We start from the raw sequence: 13,980 nt of genomic DNA on the forward strand, positions 1-13,980 counted from the left end.
CTAACTATATATACCTACTGGCGATAGCCAGTAGGTAATATATATATATACACCAAAGAATCCCGCTTCATGAAGAGGTTGCCTGCTTTACTGGTGTGTTTGCGCTTGCAATCGAAATTCTTGTCAAGGTATTGACTTCAGGCGGACCCACCTTTAGCGCGCTGCAACGCGAGGAACACCGCATGAGCGGACCGTGACTGCACGGTGGTGATGGTGCATTGTCGTCATCCCAAGTTTCAGCAAAACCAGCGCCCGACAGGTTGAAGCTATGCGGGGACTCGAGGGGTTGTGATGCCTGAATACTCACCTCACCATGCGTGCCCAAATTCACCTATGCCTGCAGACACTAAGATTTAACTTTTTGTTTCCCCCATCACGCTACACCAGGCACACAGGATTCTGGGAGTTGGAGTTCCATACTGAACCCAACCCAGCAGATGATCACATGAGCGGGGGCGGAGCCAGAAGTGAACTTTATTAAGATTGACGACTCTCAATCGGGGCACAACGGACATGAGGCACAGCGGCTAGGGGCGTCTGAGGAAGGATTTCAATCCGAAATGCATTATGCCCGGCTGTAAGGAACTTCAATAAAGAACCCCACCTGTATTTCCCTGCCTGGGATTCTTTCCTTTCATTTTGTTGGAGGGTGTTCGTGGATATTCGTGTGTCAGCCAGAGACACACCAAAGAATCCCGCTTCATGAAGAGGTTGCCTGCTTTACTGGTGTGTTTGCGCTTGCAATCGAAATTCTTGTCAAGGTATTGACTTCAGGCGGACCCACCTTTAGCGCGCTGCAACGCGAGGAACACCGCATGAGCGGACCGTGACTGCACGGTGGTGATGGTGCATTGTCGTCATCCCAAGTTTCAGCAAAACCAGCGCCCGACAGGTTGAAGCTATGCGGGGACTCGAGGGGTTGTGATGCCTGAATACTCACCTCACCATGCGTGCCCAAATTCACCTATGCCTGCAGACACTAAGATTTAACTTTTTGTTTCCCCCATCACGCTACACCAGGCACACAGGATTCTGGGAGTTGGAGTTCCATACTGAACCCAACCCAGCAGATGATCACATGAGCGGGGGCGGAGCCAGAAGTGAACTTTATTAAGATTGACGACTCTCAATCGGGGCACAACGGACATGAGGCACAGCGGCTAGGGGCGTCTGAGGAAGGATTTCAATCCGAAATGCATTATGCCCGGCTGTAAGGAACTTCAATAAAGAACCCCACCTGTATTTCCCTGCCTGGGATTCTTTCCTTTCATTTTGTTGGAGGGTGTTCGTGGATATTCGTGTGTCAGCCAGAGACACACCAAAGAATCCCGCTTCATGAAGAGGTTGCCTGCTTTACTGGTGTGTTTGCGCTTGCAATCGAAATTCTTGTCAAGGTATTGACTTCAGGCGGACCCACCTTTAGCGCGCTGCAACGCGAGGAACACCGCATGAGCGGACCGTGACTGCACGGTGGTGATGGTGCATTGTCGTCATCCCAAGTTTCAGCAAAACCAGCGCCCGACAGGTTGAAGCTATGCGGGGACTCGAGGGGTTGTGATGCCTGAATACTCACCTCACCATGCGTGCCCAAATTCACCTATGCCTGCAGACACTAAGATTTAACTTTTTGTTTCCCCCATCACGCTACACCAGGCACACAGGATTCTGGGAGTTGGAGTTCCATACTGAACCCAACCCAGCAGATGATCACATGAGCGGGGGCGGAGCCAGAAGTGAACTTTATTAAGATTGACGACTCTCAATCGGGGCACAACGGACATGAGGCACAGCGGCTAGGGGCGTCTGAGGAAGGATTTCAATCCGAAATGCATTATGCCCGGCTGTAAGGAACTTCAATAAAGAACCCCACCTGTATTTCCCTGCCTGGGATTCTTTCCTTTCATTTTGTTGGAGGGTGTTCGTGGATATTCGTGTGTCAGCCAGAGACACACCAAAGAATCCCGCTTCATGAAGAGGTTGCCTGCTTTACTGGTGTGTTTGCGCTTGCAATCGAAATTCTTGTCAAGGTATTGACTTCAGGCGGACCCACCTTTAGCGCGCTGCAACGCGAGGAACACCGCATGAGCGGACCGTGACTGCACGGTGGTGATGGTGCATTGTCGTCATCCCAAGTTTCAGCAAAACCAGCGCCCGACAGGTTGAAGCTATGCGGGGACTCGAGGGGTTGTGATGCCTGAATACTCACCTCACCATGCGTGCCCAAATTCACCTATGCCTGCAGACACTAAGATTTAACTTTTTGTTTCCCCCATCACGCTACACCAGGCACACAGGATTCTGGGAGTTGGAGTTCCATACTGAACCCAACCCAGCAGATGATCACATGAGCGGGGGCGGAGCCAGAAGTGAACTTTATTAAGATTGACGACTCTCAATCGGGGCACAACGGACATGAGGCACAGCGGCTAGGGGCGTCTGAGGAAGGATTTCAATCCGAAATGCATTATGCCCGGCTGTAAGGAACTTCAATAAAGAACCCCACCTGTATTTCCCTGCCTGGGATTCTTTCCTTTCATTTTGTTGGAGGGTGTTCGTGGATATTCGTGTGTCAGCCAGAGACACACCAAAGAATCCCGCTTCATGAAGAGGTTGCCTGCTTTACTGGTGTGTTTGCGCTTGCAATCGAAATTCTTGTCAAGGTATTGACTTCAGGCGGACCCACCTTTAGCGCGCTGCAACGCGAGGAACACCGCATGAGCGGACCGTGACTGCACGGTGGTGATGGTGCATTGTCGTCATCCCAAGTTTCAGCAAAACCAGCGCCCGACAGGTTGAAGCTATGCGGGGACTCGAGGGGTTGTGATGCCTGAATACTCACCTCACCATGCGTGCCCAAATTCACCTATGCCTGCAGACACTAAGATTTAACTTTTTGTTTCCCCCATCACGCTACACCAGGCACACAGGATTCTGGGAGTTGGAGTTCCATACTGAACCCAACCCAGCAGATGATCACATGAGCGGGGGCGGAGCCAGAAGTGAACTTTATTAAGATTGACGACTCTCAATCGGGGCACAACGGACATGAGGCACAGCGGCTAGGGGCGTCTGAGGAAGGATTTCAATCCGAAATGCATTATGCCCGGCTGTAAGGAACTTCAATAAAGAACCCCACCTGTATTTCCCTGCCTGGGATTCTTTCCTTTCATTTTGTTGGAGGGTGTTCGTGGATATATATATATATATATATATATATATATATATATATATATATATATATATATATATATATATATATATATATATATTCACTGAAAAAACCATAGGTTTCACACCAGTTATAGTTAGGAATTAGCATTTAAAAAACCTATTAAATTCACTGAAAAAACCATAGGTTTTACACCAGTTATAGTTAACTGGAAATTTTACTGACTTAAAACCATTGAAATTCCACGTTATAGTTAGTTGGACTCACTATATGTTGCGCGCCTGCAATGCGCCACTTGGGATTCACCAGCTAGAACTCTTTAATTTATGAATAAAAAGGACAATTTAATGACAATCTAAATAACCTGGATGGGTATAAATAGAAATGTTATTTACTTCCTTTCCGACAACAGAGATGTGTATGATTGAAATGCTGTCAATTTCACTAGTGGGACACTGTTCCAATATGGCCGCTCCTTTGTTGATACGAATCATAGCCCTACGTTTATGTTCATATCAGGAAGTGATATGTGAAACTTTATTTAACTATGTTTTTGAGGAACTCAATTCACCCGTGATCAAGCCGAGTGTTCGCTGAAACGCGTTGGGTTGGTTCCATGCACTGTTGTCATGCTGGAATAAAAATATGAAGAATACGAAATACGATCTTTTGGTCTGAAGAAGTGGTGTTTGAGACTGGAGAAAGAGTGCATTTTACGCTTTTTAGGTTTAAAGCATTTTTATTGAGACAAAACAAAACATGGGGGAAGGGGATAGGAGGTTAGGGTTACACACAATACAGTAAAAGAAAAAAGGTGCAACTCAGGAGCGTTGGCGAAGAGCAGTTCGGTGGTCCAGAGGAAAAGCATAGCAAATGAAAGGCAAAAAATGCAATCTGTGTAACCCCTGCGTGCATATCCAACACCCCAAATCTGAGCAATGAAAGCCATTAGCAACTCAACAAAGCACAACCCAACCCCCCCGTCCCCCATCCCCCCAATAAAAGAAAAAGGAGGGAAACAATACCCCAACTCCCCCGTCCAATGGCCCCGCACTAGGATTATCCGCCCCAAAAAGCCAGCCACCCCCCCCGCCCCCCCCCCAGGATCCCGTCCCTCATTTGGTCTAGTCCGCCGGGATCACCGGTGGCGTCAGCCTAAGAAGTCTAAGGTACCTCGGGCAGGTGAGCTCCCGAAATTGGGTGGACAGCAGCGCTAGGAAGGGTTGCCACAGCTCTTCAAATTGGTCTATCTCCCCCGCCACCATAAGCGACAACTTCTCCATTCCCAACACATGCCAGAGCCTATGCAGCCAACCCGTAATGGAAGGGACAGTGGTGGTGCGCCAGGGGATAAGGATGTTCTGGACCGCAGACCCCAGCACAATTGCGATCTGCCTACCCCTGCGGGACTTCAATGGGTACATTAGGTCATTAGGGAGGCCCAGCAAGACATATGCCGGAAAGCGCGGCAGCTCTATCTCAAAGTGCTTATCCACCTCGTCCAAAACCTCCTTCCAGTAAGCGGTCAACACGGGGCAATCCCAAAGAATGTGTGAGAGGGTACCCTCCTGCTCGCAGCCCCGCCAGCACCCCTTGTCAGTGTGTCTATGCATTTCATACAGTCTCTCCGGGGTATAGTACCAATAAGTGGACACCTTAGTAAAGGTCTCCGTTAGGCCCGTATGATATGCAGAGTGCCGCGCCCGATACGCAATTTTGTCCCATTCCTTGTGGCTGAGTGTCCTACCCAATTCCCTGTGCCAACGCTCCCTCCCTGGGTTATAATAGTGAAACGGCGGGGGTTATAGGAACTTGTACAAATCGGTAATCAGCTTAGCATCGGAGGTCCGGGTAACCAACCACCTCTCATACGGTGTAATTTGCCGAGCATCGGTGTCACGCACCTGGGGTTGGAGGGCCCAATGCCAAACCTGCATATAGCGCAATCTGTCCAGCTCCGTCAGGCCGAATTCCTGCCGAAGTTGCTGAAAAGAAATCACGCCCTCCGGTCGTAGATCTGGAAGAGGACCCTGCAGCCCGCATTCACCCAATGGGAAAAAGCTCCCGGCTTAATCCCTGGGGAGAAGTCCGGGTTACCCACTATGGGCGTGAACGGCGAAGGGAAGGTGGTAAGGCCCCGAACCCCGCAGACTGCATCCCACACCCTCAAGGGGACCCGCGTGATAAAAGAGGCGTAAAGGTTAGGGGGGCGATGCGCGCGGCACAAGAATGGAACCTCTTGTAAGGTGCGGCCCGCCACCGCCTGGTCTTGAAAAAGCCAGTGTTTGTCGGACTCCCACCTGCTCCACTCCACCAGGTATCGCAGCTGCGCCGCCTGAAAGTACTTACGGAGGTCCGGGATACCAAGACCCCCTGCCTCCGGGTAAGCGTGGAGAGGACCCTCTTCATCCGCGGCTTGCGGCCCTGCCAGACAAAGCGGGAGATGTCAGCCTGCGTTTTTTCGTATCCAGCCCACCGGGGGCTGGAGAGGTAGGGCACGAAAAAGATACAGTATCTGGGGCAACACCGTCATCTTAACCGCCGCGATTCGTCCCAGCCAGGACAGTAGGCCCTTGCTCCAGCGGCCAAGCTCCTCCTTGATCTTCCTGCTGAGGGAATTGTAATTGGCCGCAACCATCTCCGGCAATGTGGGCGCCAGCAGAATCCCCAGGTATGGCACCGTGGACGAGGACCACTGCATGGGGAAGAGTCGCTGAAGGTCCCCTCTGGTATCCGCAGCCAGGGACACATCTAACGCCACCGACTTGCTCATATTCATTTTGAAGCCGGCCACATGTGCAAAGGTGTCCAGCTCCTGGATGCAAGCAGGTAGCGACCTCCTAGGGTCGTCCAAGGTCAACAGGACATCGTCCGCATAGAGGCTAACCGTGTGAACATACTGGTCCATCCTGACTCCAATAGCATCCGGGTTGTTGCGAATCCTCTGAGCAAACGGCTCCATGTAGGGGGAAAACAGAAGCGGCGAGAGGGGGCAGCCCTGCCTCGTGCCGCGTTCGATAGCAAATCCACTGGAGCTACACCCATTGACCTGCACCGACGCTGAAGGATGCTTATAACAGTTGAACACCATGGTGCGGAACTTATCACCGATTCCCAGTTTCCTGAGAACCAGCTCGAGATACGGCCAATGAACTCTGTCAAAGGCCTTCTCCGCATCAACTGACAGCAGCATCCGCTCCCCCGGGATCCGCGAGGCCTTCTCCAGAACATGCGACACCCGCTTGGTATTGTCAACCGTCTGTCTGCCGGGTACGAAGCCAGCCTGGTCCGCCTCCACCAGTCCGGGGAGGTGCGGGCCCAGCCTGGACGCTAGAATCCCCGTATACAACTTGAGGTCGACATTTAAAATTGAAATGGGTCGAAACGAACCGCATAAGGCCCGGTCTTTCCCAGGTTTCGGGATTACCGAGACCGTCGCACTCAGGAGATCCGGTGGGATGGCTCCCGGCTCGGAGAAGGAATTAAATAGCCGAGCAAGGACAGGGGCCACAGCCGTGCAAAAGGTCTTATAAAACAGAGACGTGTACCCATCTGGGCCCGGGGCCTTACCATGCTTCAGCCGCGCTATAGCGGAAATCACCTCCTCAACATGGATATCCCGCTCCAGATGGTCCGCCTGAGCAGGATCCAGCACCGGAAGGGCCACCGGCTCCAAATAGTCTTCGGCGTCCCGCGGCGAGGAGGGCTCCTCAGCATACAGCGCCTCGTAGAAGCTGCGGAAAGATTCCGCTACCTCTGCGTCCCCGGAAACGACCACTCCGTCCGTACCCACCAGTTCCTTCACGACGCTACGTTGTTGCGCGACCCGGAGCCGGTGTGCCAGGAGCTTACCACATTTGTCCCCCCCTGTGTAGAAGGCATGCTTCAAGCGCAAGGCGGCATACTCCGCCCTATCAAGATCCAGTGCCGACAGGAGTTTCCTCGCAGCCTTCAACTGCCTCCACACCCTTGGAGCCCCGTGTGGCGGTGGACCTGCTCAAGCTCCCGGACCTGAACGGTCAGCTCGTCCCTTTTCCGTTGCCGCTCCCTATTTTCGGCTGAGGAGATGGAAATAAATTCCCCCCGGAGGACTGCCTTCAGTGCCGCCCACTGTGTCGCTTGTGAAGTGCCGGTGTTGCTATTGTGAGTCAAATAATCCTGTATGACCTCCCCAATGCGTTTCACAACAGACTTTTTGTGTAAAAGGGTATCTCGAAGGCGCCACACCCCCCTAGAGGGAGAGGCCGCCGGCCACGTGAAAACGCCGGCGACTGGCGCATGGTCAGACAGGGTCAGGACCCCAATGTCCGCCGCTGTGGCGGCAACGCGCATCGGTCCACTCACCAGGAGATAGTCCAGCCATGAGTAGGTTCCGTGTGCGTGTGAAAAGTAAGAGTAGTCCTTATCAGTGGGGTGCATGGAGCACCAAAGGTCGTGTAAGTCCATTTCCGCAATCCTGGCCTTCACCGCCTGGGATAGTTCCCCCGTCTGCGGGGAGCGCTGCGCCGACCTGTCCATCACAGAATCGAAGACAATATTAAGGTCTCCCCCCAAGATGACATGGCGGTCGGGAGAGGCAGTGACGTCCACCAACACCATTTTACGCTTTTTGAAGCGTTTTGTGAAACCGAATATATATATGTATATATATATATATATATATATATATATATATATATATATATATATATATATATATATATATATATATATATATATATTCATAGAAAAAACCATAGGTTATAGTGGATATATAGTTAGGAATTTGCATTTACAAAACCTTGAAAATTCAATGAAAAAACCATTGGTTTTAGGCCATATATAGTTAGGAATTAGCATTTACAAAACCTTATTTTACTCGCATAAAACCATTGACATTCCATATATAGTTAGAAGCGCTAACTATATATCGCGCACCCGCAATCCACTGCTGATGATGTCACATATTACATCATTCATGACATGGTCAGTGACATCACTGATGACATCACTGATGACATCTCAAATGACATCACTGATGACATCACTGATCACAACATCCAGTGATTGTATGTGTCTGTAAAGTTTAAATATGTTTTACATATTGAAGAATGAGTGGATGTATAAGTGTCTGGATGAAGAATTTAGTAGGTGCATGACTGACTGTATGAAAGAGTGATTAAATGTGTCTCACTGAGTGCATGGGTTAGTGACTAAACTGTCTTAATTTGTGTATCAGTATGTTTGTTGTTGTGTAAGCTGCTGCATGTGTTGATCAGTAGCTATAAGAGTGGCCATATGGGTTATTGATTGGTTGCCCAAGTATTTGAATGGGAGGCTGAGTGTGTGTGTGGGTGGCTGGGAGGTGCGTGACTCTGTGCATAGATGTGTAAGCAGTTGATTCACTAGGAGTATGAGTTCAAGAGTGCATGTGGAAACAGCTATATGGGCGGTTGACTGTGCATGTGTGTGTTGGTGAGTGAATGGATTTCTCATTGCTACATGTGCAAGTAAGTACGTATGTAAAACACAATACATGTGAGAGTTGAGATATATAAATAACTGAACATAAGAGCCAGTGAATGTGTGAGTGGCTGTATCGATCACTGTGAGCTTGTATCAGGGATTATATAAGAGAGTAAATATGTGTTATTATATGTTTGAATAAGTAAGATGTGTATAACTGTATAGTTGAGGAAATGGAGGTGTGATTGATTCTTTGCATGACTGACTAGGTGTGTGAGTAACTCCATGGATGAGTGACAGTCTGTGAGTGTCTGTTTATACTGAGTGTATGTAAGGTTATATTAGAGTCTGAAGAGGTTCATTGTATTATCACATGAGTGATGTGATCAGTGATGACAAATGAGATGTCATCAGTGATGTCATTTGAGTTGTCATCAGTGATGTCATCAGTGATGTCATTTGAGATGTCATCAGTGATGTCATTTGAGTTGTCATCAGTGATGTCATCAGTGATGTCATTTGAGATGTCATCAGTGATGTCATCAGTGATGTCACTGACCATGTCATGAATGATGTAATATGTGACATCATCAGCAGTGGATTGCGGGTGCGCGATATATAGTTAGCGCTTCTAACTATATATGGAATTTCAATGGTTTTATGCGAGTAAAATAAGGTTTTGTAAATGCTAATTCCTAACTATATATGGCCTAAAACCAATGGTTTTTTCATTGAATTTTCAAGGTTTTGTAAATGCAAATTCCTAACTATATATCCACTATAACCTATGGTTTTTTCTATGAATTTCATTGGTTTTTTAATAGCAAATATGAAAAGCTTTAAAATGTCAAGTACGTGATAGATAAAAACATTTTCGTATTTATGCACGCTGATGTGCTTTGAACGCTGCACCCCCCCCCCCTCCCCTCTTTTGTCTTAGTAGTACTCTCTCTTTGCAGATACTGAAGGGTAGTTAACGCAGGCCTTTACCCCCGTTGTAATCCGTCGTGCCTCCTTGTCTCTCCATTTGATTGATTGTTGTCCAAGCATTTACTGTTTTAGAATTGGTTCTCTTTGAATCATTCTCTATTTACAAACAAGCACAAAGTCGCAATACTCTGTTTAGTCTTTGCAGATAGTGAAAAATCGTGTAAAAAAATAAAAGTAATCGAGCAAAATCAGTAGGCCACTAATTAGATCTCTTTTTGACCTCGCTAAAATAGAAATATTAGGAACAACCCTTCATGAGAAATACGAAAATAGTGAGATGAACTGAGCTCCACACCATGAGGGCTGCAAGACAGCTCGGCTCCATCACCCATCCCGCACAAAATAACGACAAACCCTATGCAAATATTAAAAATATAGACAACACACCAGCAAAGAAACAGGGTAAAACATTTTATTAAAAAACTATTTACATAACGTTGGTTTATAAGATGATGTCAGTAGTGGACCGATGTGTGAATAGATCGAAAGCAGCACAAGGCTCCAAGATCCGGATGGCAAGCTCCTGGATGTTGGGTGCCATAGTTTAGAGTTCTGAATTTCAGCCTTTTTCAATGTCTGTGCTTTGTTGAATCAAATTTGCGGCTTGACACAAAGCTAACTCAAGCGTTGCTACTGATGCTATGCAGACCAAAACTGGTTTTCAGTTTGTACATTTTTCTAGATTTTTCAATCCAAGTTTGGTTGACTTTGTAGAACGATGGCTTCAGATTTTCAACATACGGTGTGGTGGCGCTGACTGGGAGAGGGCGCTTCGCTCCTGCCCCCTCCCCAAGTAAGATTTTCATACGTGAAAGTACGTTAATGGTTTTGGTCCCTGAGATGCTTCGATGTCACTGCCATTCTCAAATAGCATAAGTTCTGGATGTTGGGTGCCATAGTTAAGAGTTCTGAGCAGTGCTTGTAACACTGTCTAAAGCTTATTTCCACCTACTGCAGCTTCACTATTCTCAAAGTAAGTGAGTGTCGTTTGTAGACCTGACTGCTTTAGAAAACAATGTGATATGTTACCTTCCTAAACAGCTTGACGGAGGCCCCTGAGGGGCGGTGTGATGGCCATGGACTCGGAGAAGACGCATGGCTCCGACACCCTCCCCAAGTCTTATAGCACTGGTGTAGCCTGAGATCGCCCCCGACATAGGCGGCCGGCTCCCGGGGTCCGGCGGAACTTTTTGCCTTTTGATGACTCTTCAATTCTGGACCTTGTCCCACAATCCGTTTGACCTGAAGACAAGCTGTAGTGGGGCGCCCCTTTATCGTTTTAGTTGCCATTCCGCCCGCTTTTGCTACACTGTGCCTCTTCCGCCATTCAGCTGTTTACCGCCCGCTCTTGCGACTACAGCGTCTCGCTCACCATGTAGTTGAGTTGCGCCCGCTCTTGCGGTGCAGCGATAGGCGGCTGCCACAGGACTCTCAAAATGGCGGCCGGCTCTTCGGTTTTGGGCCTGGTCCACTAAAATGGCCCTGGGACACCTTGGAACTCGGACGCTTCCCTGATAGGGCTTGGGTCCCATTCTCGAAAAGCGTCCCCTCAGCCGTGAAGATTCTACAAAAGTCTTGGGGGCCTCCGACTCCCGCAGGCTTCTGGTGGGGAGCGGCTGCCATGATTGCTCGTGGAATGGCCACGACGGAGCTACGAGATGGTAGTGGTCTCATGCTGACGCCTGCTTAAGTCTGAAACATCCAGAAACATTATAGACTACCAATTCGATCAGTTCCGGTAGCGCCCCAACATGACCCGGAAGAGAAGAACTTGCCCTCCCCTCTTTGACTGATGGTTCTTGTTGCCTGTCCCCTCTGTTCTCATTTAACAGAACTTTTTGGACTGCTGAAAGGGGTTGTGTTCTGAACGCTGGTTGGTGGAGACATTTAGACTATATTCTTGACCTACGTTGTCGCGTAATGCGTTTTATGACACGCCGCGTTAGCGCACCCGGAAGCGATCCGAGGCGCGGCGCGAAGCGCGTAACGTAAGCATAACAGGTCATGTGACTTGTTAATAAAACTTTTCATTGGTTCATTTTACTTTTGTTAATTTAATGATGAAAAGCTTGGTCATATGACCTAAAAATTACGCTTTTTATTATTTTCGAACAATATTTTTTTTTCAAACATATGTTATAATATTCCAGGCTAATGTACTTTCCCGGAAAATTTACAACTGTCTTGCAAGTAAAATATATTCCTTTTTCGAGAAAAAGGGCGTTTCTTCCTTCCATGACGGAGCCGTTGAGTAAAAGAGATTCGGCCTGCTGTCTTAGTCGCCGATACGCCTGATTATCAGATTCTTATCGATCACTTTATGTTGCAGACATGAAAAACACAACTGCCCTTGACCATTTATCTTTACTGCGTTCCTACATATAAAACCTTTTATCCGTCATGTAATTGGACTGCTTTATTTCACTTGCCTTTTACTGATTCGAAAACAGTGACTAAAAGTAAAAACTTTACCAATGTAAATACTACTACCGTGTTTTGTTTTAAAAACCTTTATTGTGAAAATGTCAGTATACAAATACGGGCCTATAACCACGTGGGCCGGCCACGGAGCAAACTGAAATCGTATATGATGAGGAGACATTTACACTGTAGAGGAACGTAACGAGCGGGCCATTAGGTTGCAAGAACTAAGGTGTCTAACAGTTGCGGAATCGGTGGACATACATTTTGTAATTAAAATAGAACAGGGCCACTTACAATAACATTTTCTAGATATACATTTGCGGGCAAGGAGTTACGAGTCCCATTTATACCGGCGCCATTTTGGGCGAGGCCGGGCAGGTCCAAGATATAGTCAAAATGTCTCCACCAACCATCGGCCAGACCAGAACCCCTTTCGGCCCTTTATGCTACAAGATGGTGTCTTCCATTCAGAAAATATTGTTGGCAGCATTTTGAAAGGAAACAGAAACAGCCGTTCTCCTAGTGAGTTTCACATTGTTACATTTAGGAAGAATGTTGAAGAGTAGTATGTGGAAAATCTGAAGCCATTTTTCTACAAACTCTCAATCAGACTTGGATGGAAAAAAAAAACTTGAAGAATGTACAAACTGAAAACCAATTTTTGTCTGTATAGCACCAACAGTAACGCTTGAGTCAGCTTTGTGTCAAGCCGCCATTTTCATTCAATCAATAGCGTCCCCCTGCACACATTCAGGGACCTGATCGTGTCTTCAGATGAAACGGATTGTAGGAAAAGAAGCAGAAAGGAAAAGGCAAAAAGTTCCGCCGGACCTAGTGAAGCTGCAGCAGGTGCAAATAAGCTTCAGACAGTCTTACAAGCACTGCTCAGAACTCTCAACTGAGGCACTCAACATCCAGGACTTGCCATTCGGATCTTGGCGCCTTGTGCTGGTTCCGACCTATTCACACATCGGTCCACTACTGACATCACCTCATAAGCCAACGGGGCACCCCACGCCGACTTTCGGCGCAGCATTGTAGGATGGCCACACCAGTGCGGCAACTTGCTGGACACAACATCGGGGCCATCCAGATCTCGGCGCGTTCGACTCACTGTACCGCAACAGTGACCGCAACTCAGCTGGACACGCCGTCTTTCGGCGCAGCATTGTAGGATGGCCACACCAGTGCGACAATTTGCTGGACACCACCTCGGTGCCATCCGGATCTCGGCGCGTTCGAGTCACTGTACCGCAACAGTGACCGCAACTCAGCTGGACACGCCGTCTTTCGGCGCAGCATTGTAGGATGGCCACACCAGTGCGGCAATTTGCTGGACACCACCTCGGTGCCATCCGGATCTCGGCGCGTTCGAGTCACTGTACCGCAACAGTGACCGCAACTCAGCTGGACACGCCGTCTTTCGGCGCAGCATTGTAGGATGGCCACACCAGTGCGGCAATTTGCTGGACACCACCTCGGTACCATCCGGATCTCGGCCCGTTGTGCTGCCTTCGGCCTATTCGCACATCGGTCCGCTACTGACGCCGCCTCACGTGCCAACGGATTTTCTACGCTTTTTGTAGCCCTATGCCGCATAACAGGTCATGTGACTTGTTTATAAAACTTTTCATTGGTTCATTTTACTTTTGGTTTCCTAAAGATGGAAGGCTTGGTCATATGACCTAAAAATAACACTTTTCATTGGTTTAGAACATTTTTTTTCCCAAACGATGAAAGCCCCACCTTGTTTCTGGATCATTCAGACTGAAGCTGGCGTCAGCATGAGAGCACCACCATCTCGTGGCTCCGTCGTGGTCATTCCGCGAGCAATCATGGCAGCCGCTCCCCACCGGAAGCCTGCGGGAGTCGGGGGCCCCCAAGACTTTTGTACAATCTTCACGGCTGAGGGGACACTTTTCGAGAATGGAGCCCAAGCCCTAGCAGGCAAG

This window comes from Lissotriton vulgaris, chromosome 12, assembly GCF_964263255.1.
Source record: "Lissotriton vulgaris chromosome 12, aLisVul1.2, whole genome shotgun sequence".
In the NCBI taxonomy this organism is placed as follows: Eukaryota; Metazoa; Chordata; class Amphibia; order Caudata; family Salamandridae; genus Lissotriton; species Lissotriton vulgaris.